The following is an 8,636-nucleotide window of genomic DNA, read 5'->3' on the forward strand; positions in this document are numbered from 1 at the left end:
TCCTCCTCATTGAGCAGCTGTGACCTGTTTGAACCCAGCGTGTGGTTGGAGTTTGTGATTGTGGCTTCCTTCACTATCTCCCATGCCTTTTTCAGTATCAATATGGCCTCTAGTACAGTGGAATGTAGCCCTGCTTCCGGCCGAACGCCTCGATAAGCGGAGAGATCAGCTGCCATCAGTAGTAGGTTTTCAAGTTCCTAAATCGCTCCCCCAACCCATTTGATGTTGGGGGGCAAGTACATGAGCTTGATGTTCTTCAGGCCAGCAATGTCAAGTTGCATAGGGCAATTGTCTATGATGATGGCAATCCTTCGTTGGTATTTTGTCCACTTTCCTGACTCATGCCTCAAAAATGCTGGAGGTCATCCAGTTGGTTTTATTTGCCTCGGACTGTGTGGGTAGTGTATTGGTTTTCGCAAAGCACCATGGTTTCTCGAACTTCTCTATCAGAAGAAGTAACAGCTTTTCAGTGCCATCCATGTTGGCTCAGACCATGGCAGTGACACAATCCTTGCTCTGTTTTCCGCCATTACACGTGTCCCCCTTAAACATCAAAGAGCAGTCTGGCAAAAGACGGTAAAACAGTCCAGTTTATTCTGCATTAAAAATGCCTCTTGATGCAAACTTGTTGAGATGTGGACGAGGCGGTTGGAGCCAATCATCTGTCATTGCTGTCAGAAAGGCAGCGCTCTCACCACTTACTGAGCGGCAGACGGTGTCATGCCTTCTCTTGAGCAAGTCCATCTGTCGCTGCAGGTGAACCCCATCTGCCCCAGCTTCTTCATTATAGCAACTCCCCTTTAGTGCAGGATGGTGCCGGAAAGTGGCACATTCTCTGCTTGGGCTGCCTTGAACCAAGTTAGGGCTAGAGCTTCTTCTATGTCAGGAGACGAAGCCGTTCTCATCTTCTTCCCTGCTGGAGAGAATGCATGCTTGTTGAGCTGTCCCAAGATGTTCCCTTTGGCTTTCAGAATGGCGGGCAAGCTTGATGGGTGGGATCTCCCACTCTTTCGGATGCCCACTTTCTGCTTCATGCCACGGTTTTCCACTCGCTCTATCAACTTCACCTTGTCTCCCATCCACAATACTTAACTTTCGCACAGGTTTCGCCATACTCGCATGCTTTGCAAGTCACTTCACGGGAGAAGTTTGTGCTTCAGTCCAACCACTCCACTCTCATTGGTTAGCATGGTCATGACTTCAACATTATTCGTCTTGCCGGTTCAAGACAGAAGTTCAGCTAACTGGATCGATTAGTGCGCAATTTCAGCTGATCGTGAGCATTGTTCTACAGCTTTTACAATTCTGTCGGCAGGAATGGTTGATAATTTCAACACCAGAATTTTATATCACCCCAGCTTGACTCTTCGAGCTTCCACTGTAGTTGTTCAATCCCATTTATCCAAATTCAAAATGGCTACTGTGGCTTCTTCTTTACTCTTCCAAAAGACAATAACTCACAGTGACACAGTCCGATTCCATTAATGCCTGTTAACTTCCAATGCTGTGCCTGATTGGTCATTTGTGACCTGTGACCTTAGGTAATGAATGCCAGTAGGGTACTCCGCCAAACCCAGTCTATTCTTCAAACAAAATTCACACAATTGTTCCCTATACTATGATTAAAAGAGAGGGGAAATGTTGGCTAATTTTCTACGTCCTCCAACCCAGAGGGCAGTCAATGCAGTTATGCTTCTATCAGACCCCTATGGGCCTGGCATGTAACTTGGCATGGATCAAGGATCAAATCTTCCAGGTCATAAAGCTCTCACCAGACGGGGATAGTGCATTCATCCACTCAGTCAACAGGGAAGCTCAATGGCTTTATAAATAGGTGCATCATTTGGGGCACAGCACCTACCTTTCATGCACTCTGCAGGTTGGATATGATGCAACAGTCACTGTCCTTTCAATTGTCCTAATAGTTAGACTTCATAAAAATTTACTCTTGCAACATTGTAACAATAACATACCTGGTATACACACAGGCAGATCAACATCAGAAGATCATTCAGTGATTTATTAACACTATTACTGAAAAGAACAACAGCCCCATTATTCTACAAGCTGGCAATGTCAACAACAGCTACCCAAATGCCTTTGCCACTGGGAGAAAGTGACCACTCGGAACGGCAGCTTCACTTCATGTCCCTGGCTCAAACTGCCCATTGTGACAAACACACAAACAGCACGTATTGGCTGCTCTTAGGGTAGGTCCACAATCCTGTGAGGTGCATTGCTGTACTGTATGAGTTTTCCTCTGTCACTTGGGGAAGGTCCATAGCCAGACTGGCAAATTTGCCAACAAGACTTCAACTGTACACAGGCAGAGCAAACAAATCAAAATCACACCTTGGAAATTGATCAGTAATATTAATGAAAGAGATTGCTTTTATATCATAGGCACAGGAGGAGGCCATTCAGCCCCTCAAGCCTGTTCTACCATTCAATTAGATCATGGGTCTTAACTTCATTATTCCTTACTCAGATGCCACATTTCACAACCTCAGGATGTCTTAAAGCACCTCCGTAGTAATTCTAGTTTGGGTAAACATAAGACTTAAGAATAATCCTGTGTTGCAAGATCACATGATCTGTGTAAACCAATCAGTTTGCAGCATGGGGAGCCTCTAGGAGACAGTCCTTCTTTAGTTATAGAGTTAGATGCATACATGTAGCTTCTGCTGCTGACTTGTAAATAAAGTTTGTTTCCACCAAGAAAAGTTGCCTGGACAATCAATTCTATAACAAACTGGCGACGAGGATCAATCAAATCTAGTACTGTCCCTCGCCCAGTGATTGTGAGTATCTAAGAAAGGGAGATATATTCATCTGAGATGCCAAGTTTGGAAGAATCAATCCTTTTGAGCCAGCCACAGATGACTGGTCTCGATATATAGAACATCTTGTGTTCTACTTTCAATGCAACAAGATCATGGGGGAGAAAAAGAGGAGAGTGATTCTCCTAAGTATTTGTGGGAGTAAGACCTACAGTTTAATTCGAAGCTTGACATGCCCCAAATGCCCCTGATTCGAAGGCCTTCGGTGAATTAGTAGGCTTTGTAAAGAGTCATTTTCAACCCAAGCTGTCAGTCACAACGCAGAGGCTCAGGCTCAATTCATGGATTAGAGACCCGGGAGACATCATTGCTTAATATGTGGTGAAATTAAAACAACTAATGGAATATTGTTATTTCAGTGAAACCCTGAATGATATACTCAGGGATCATTTGGTCTGTGGCATGCAAGGTGATACTATTCAGTGAAGATTGTTGGCTGAAGTGGATCTTGATTTTAAGAAAGTGTTAGAAATAGTGCTAACGGTGGAAAGCATTGTCAGGGATTCAAGGTGCACAAAATGGGGCCATTTTCCTAGTTGGGCAGGAACGGTGGTGCAAGAAACCAGGACTCTGACGCGAAGCCTGAAACTGTCCCCATCAACCAAAAAATTAGAGGAAACAGCTCAGCAGCAAACTTGAAAATGGATTTTTATCGACGTGGAAACAATCATACTCTAAACGATTGCTGATTTAAAGAGATGGAGTGCTAATTTTGTCATAAAAGAGGGCACATATTGAAACATTGCAAAGCAAAATTAAAACAGGCTTCCAGGCAACAAATGAAAGTCAAATGAAGTATATAATGTGGAAGAAACAGAAACAACCAATTCTGACATTTATTCCTTATTCAACATGAAAGTTGGGAAGACAGAGCCAATCACTCTCACTTTACAGGTGAATGGGAAACCCTCAAAAATGGAAGTAAACACTGGTGCTTCTTCCACTGTAGTAGGAGAACAAACTTTCAGATGTTGAAATAAATGTGCTCAGCAATTAAATTTGGAATACACTTCTGCCAAGTTGAAAATGTACACAGGTGAAGAAATCCAAGTAAAGGGTATTACCAGTGTACCTGTTTATTATAGACACCAAATTACCTAACTACCAGTGATGGTGATAGAAGGTGAAGGAACAAGCTTTCTAGGTCATGATTGATTGAAAGAGATTAAATTAAATTGGTTTGAAATTTTCCAGCTGTGAGCAGAAGGACTGCCAGAGCCGCAAAAAAGATATGACACCATCTTCATGATGAACCGGGAAAAACCCAAGGCCTACAGGCCAAGATTTATGCAGACTCAGAAGCAACTTCTCACTTCCTGAAAGCAAGGCCAGTGCCATAAGTCCTGAAAGAGGAGGTTGACCCTGAGCTGAACCGGCTAGAGAGGCTGGGTGTCAGAAAAGTGGTTCAGTTCTCAGACTGGGCAGCACCTATAGTGCCAGCCCTAAAACCAGATCAAACCGTCTGGATCTGTGGGGACTATAAATTAAATGGTCAACAGGGCAGCCAAACTGGACAGGTACCCTATTTCCAAGACTGAAGAACTCTATGTCAAACTAGCAGGAGGTACAACGTATACAAAGCTTGATGCGAGTCATGCATATCAGCGACTGGAATTGGATGACACCTCCACAAAATTTGTGACCATAAACACCCACAAAGGAATATATCAATACACACACCTGCCCTTCAGTGTTTCTTTGGCCTGTGCCATTTTCCAGAGGGTGATGGAGAGCTTGCTCCAAGCACAACCTTAGCTTGTGGTCTACCTGGACAATGTACTAATAACTGCATTCTCAGAAATGGAACTCTTGGCTAATTCAGGAAGTCCTGAAACAATTTTTAGAAGCAGGAGTGCACCTAAAAAGGGAAAATGTACGTTTCAGGCAAATGAAGTGATTTATTTGGGCCACTGGGTAGATACCCAAGGGTTACACCCTATTGACAAGAAGGTTAAAGCAATCAGAGGGGCACCTGTACCTAAGGATGTCTCTGAACTTAAATCATTTTTAGGGATGGTAAATTATTATGGCCGGTTTCTACCAAATTTATCAACACTTCTAGCCCCTCTACACTCACTGCTAAAGATAAACCAATGGAAGTTACCCCATGAAGAAGCCTTCATGAAAGTCAAACAGTTCTTGCGCTCTTCAAATTTGTTATTGCACCACGACCTGAAAAAGGAATTGGTGCTAATCTGCGATGCGCCCCCCAATGGAGCAGGAGAGGTACTATCGCACAAGATGAACAATGGTACAGGAAGGCCGATAGGCTATGTATCCAGGACACTTACCACAGCTGAAAAAGGATATTCTCAGATGGAAAAGGAAGGTCCGTCGATTATTTTTGTCGTAAAAAAATGTCACCAACACGTGCATGGGCGACACTTCATGATAGTTTCAGACCCCAAACCACTTTTGGGTTTGTTTAGAGGGGAAAAGCTAAATTCATGCTTCTGCATGAATTCAAAGGTGGGTCCTAATATTAGCGGCATATGAATACACTTTTGTGCATAGACCGGGGATTCATATATCCAATGCTGATGCCCTAAGTCGCCTTCCTTTGCAAGAGGACAATAAACATGCCCCAATTCCCCTTGAACTCGTATTAGTGATGAATTTCCTAGATTCCTCACCAGTCTGTGCCAGGCAGATAAGAAACTGGATGAATCATGATCCAGTCCTGTCTTGAGTGAGAGACCAAGTGTTACATGGATGGTCCCAGGAACTAATCCCTGATGAATTGGAGCCACTTTTCAACCGAAGACACGAAATGAGCATGAAATCAAGATGGTATTCTTTTATGGGGTGCTCAAGAAGTAGTTCCTTCACAAGGAAGGGAACCACTCTTAGTAGAGTTACACAGTGCCCATCCGGGAAGCTCATGAACGAAGACGATAGCGCAAAGTTATCTTTGGCGGCCGGGAATGGACGGCGATATTGAGAAGGTGGTAAAACAGTGTGCAATGCCAACAGCAATGCAACAGCTACAGAAGTTGCTGGTGGTAGCGCCTGTACACCCATGGGAATGTCCTGGTAGACCCTGGGTGAGATTGGCACATAGATTATGTTGGTCCTTTTCTTGGAGCCACATTTCTACTGATTATGGATGCTCATTCCAAGTGGTTAGACATTTATGAGGTTAAGTCACTATAGAAGGCACTACCATAGAAAAATTATTCCACTGCTTTTCTATCCATGAATTGCCAGAAGTAATCATCTCAGATAATGATACTGCACTTACTAGCACTGAATTTCAGAGGTTTGTCAGCCTAAATGATATCAACCATGTGAAGACTGGACCATACCATCCATCATCTAACGGACTGGCAGAAAGAGCAGGACAAACTTTTAAGGTGGGACTGAAAAAGTTAACCGGTGAATGGTTGGAAACTAAACTTGCACATTTCCTATTTCACTCCAGAACTCCCCCACATTATGACAGGTTCAACACCTGCAGAATTTCTCATAAGGCACCATCTTCAAACAAGACTAAGCCTGATACTCCCTAATTTGGAGGGGAAGGTGGAGAAAAGTCAAGGGAACCAAAAAGCACCTCACGATTTGTATAGTCATGAGCGACAATTTACTGTTGGAGAAGCAGTATATGTAAGGAATTTCAGTGGAGGACCGAAGTGGTTACCTGGTAATGTAAGTTCTGTGAACGAACCATAGTCATACCACGTGGAAGTGGAGGGTCAGATCACCCATATGCATGTGGATCATTTAGGAAGGAGAGAGATACCCCAACAAAATGATGTTCCACCTGTAACCATTGCTGAACCTGTGGTTCCTGTTGAAGTTGCTCAACCAAGGATAGACATACCCAATGTCTCTGTCGGAGTGGAAGACACTGAACTGCCTGTGCCTAATGATGTATCTGATGTTAATGCGGTTCCAGAGAATGTGGTTCCTGCCAAAGATTCGGAAGTCATGGAGCTACGACATTCTAAGGATCAGGAACCTGAAAAACTTAACTTATAATTTCATGACTAGTGTAAATATTGTAATGTCATGAGATAAATATCCTGGGTAAATACAAAATGTACAGAAAGGTTAAAGGGAGAGGAATGTGGTCATTCTAGTTTTGATAAATGTAGCTTGGAGAATAATCCTGGGTTGTAAGATCACATGATCTGTGTAAACCAATGAGTTAGCAGCACAGGGAATTTCTAGGAGAGAGTTCTTCCTTAGTTATAGAGTTTGATGCACACGTGTAGCTGCTGCTGCTGTCTCGTAAATAAAGTTCAATGTTTCCACCAAGAAAAGTTGCCTGAAAAATCAACTCTATAACGACCTCACAACCAATAGAGATATTTGGCAGGACCCAGAAAAGGAGCACATGGGACATCTCCATTTTTTTATTCATTAATGGGATGTGGGTGTCACTGGCTGGGTCAGCATTTATTGCCCACCCCTGATTGCCCTAGGGAAGGTGGTGGTGAGCTGCCTTCTTGAACCATTGCAGTCCATGTGTTGCAGGGACACTCCATTGCATAAAAGTCTCTATCCCACAATCATATAGATTAGAAACTTGATTCCCAATCTGTGCTCAGCAAATCTCCCAGAAGGAGGACAGGGGACAGGGTACTAATGACCTTAGATTAATTATTATTCTGGGTATACAGACCCTGGGTACACAATGCAAATACATACATGTCGGGTCAGAACAAGCTCATGCTCAGCTGCTGTGCCTTCTTCCTGCAACCCTCAGCCAAACAGACTATTGGCACACGTTGTTTTGACTGGAACACAAGTAATGTCTAATTAGAGGATCAGCTCTTTATGCCAGTAAGAATTAATTACTTCAGAACAGGGAGTTTAAAAAGTGACAGGATTTATTTTTTTTTGCTATTATTCAATACTTAAGGGGAAAAGAGGTAATATTGCTTTAAGAGTTTATAACTGTACATAGTTATGTAAGGATTTTTTTAAAAAAAAACTCAAATAACAGATTCTGCCCGAAAAATTGCGCTTTTCGCCAGTTCTCCTCCTAACCTCTTCCAACTTTCTTCAGGGCTACAGCTCCTTTCCATTGAGACAAAAGGCAGATCTCACTCACCCTGCCAGCTGAGGCGAAAAGACAATCCCGGTCCCAAGCTTTCCCTCGAAGTTGCTGGAGGCGGGGGTGGTGGGGGGCTCGGATTCTGCGGAGAGCCTTAAGCATTCAGAAGAGTCGGCTGCATTCGCGCGTTCGTGCGCTCGGTGTGGTGGGGCGGCTGGGGGGGGGGGGCACAGCACACACTCAGGAGAAGCGAGCGCAAGATCAGGACTCAGGACTTGGTGCAAACAACGTGAATCAGTCAGCAGCCCAGGAAGTCGGATAGACCCTCTTTGTCCGACTGATGTCACCACACTGGACTAAATTGCTCTTCGCTGTTCATTGGCTGTTATAGAGTAACTGTCTGAAGGAGTTCCCTGAAAGTGGGTGGGTTGTTCAGCAAGTGGGTGGGTAGTTCAGCATCACACCCCCTTTCTCTTTCCTCTCTGCATTTCAAAAGTTAAGGCTAACCCCGCCTCTACTGTGAAGCAACACACCCAGTCTATGCTCTCTTTATGTAATTAAATACCTTTTGCATAAAGATTACTTGTATTCTGGCGAGTGGCTACAGGAAGGGGGAGCTTAACTTTTACAAGGAGCCGCTTGTGGGATTTCACTTGTAAGTTTCATCTTTCATCCTAGTTTGCTGTTCAGTCATTTCATTCGCCTCTCTCAGACCAGGGTCTAACTTCACAGCAACCGCCTATAAAAAAAATACTGCTGACTGGCTGATTAACCTGTCAGTGACTTTTGTACTG

At 43.7% G+C, this 8,636-nt stretch overlaps 1 protein-coding gene across 5 annotated transcripts in view; it reads right to left on the bottom strand.

Annotated features, from left to right (window-relative positions):
* cd276 (CD276 molecule) overlaps positions 1–8,241 on the bottom strand; it is a 518,869-nt gene extending 510,628 nt beyond the window's left edge. For 2 of the 5 annotated variants that reach the window (XM_041178516.1, XM_041178515.1), the window contains exon 1: positions 7,900–8,241. The gene's annotated coding sequence lies outside the window, so the exon portion shown is untranslated. The remainder of the gene's footprint in view (positions 1–7,899) is intronic. The other 3 variants (XM_041178512.1, XM_041178511.1, XM_041178513.1) reach the window with 2 other exon arrangements.
* Between the last annotated feature and the right edge of the window lie 395 nt (positions 8,242–8,636).

This window comes from Carcharodon carcharias, chromosome 32, assembly GCF_017639515.1.
Source record: "Carcharodon carcharias isolate sCarCar2 chromosome 32, sCarCar2.pri, whole genome shotgun sequence".
Lineage (NCBI taxonomy): Eukaryota > Metazoa > Chordata > Chondrichthyes > Lamniformes > Lamnidae > Carcharodon > Carcharodon carcharias.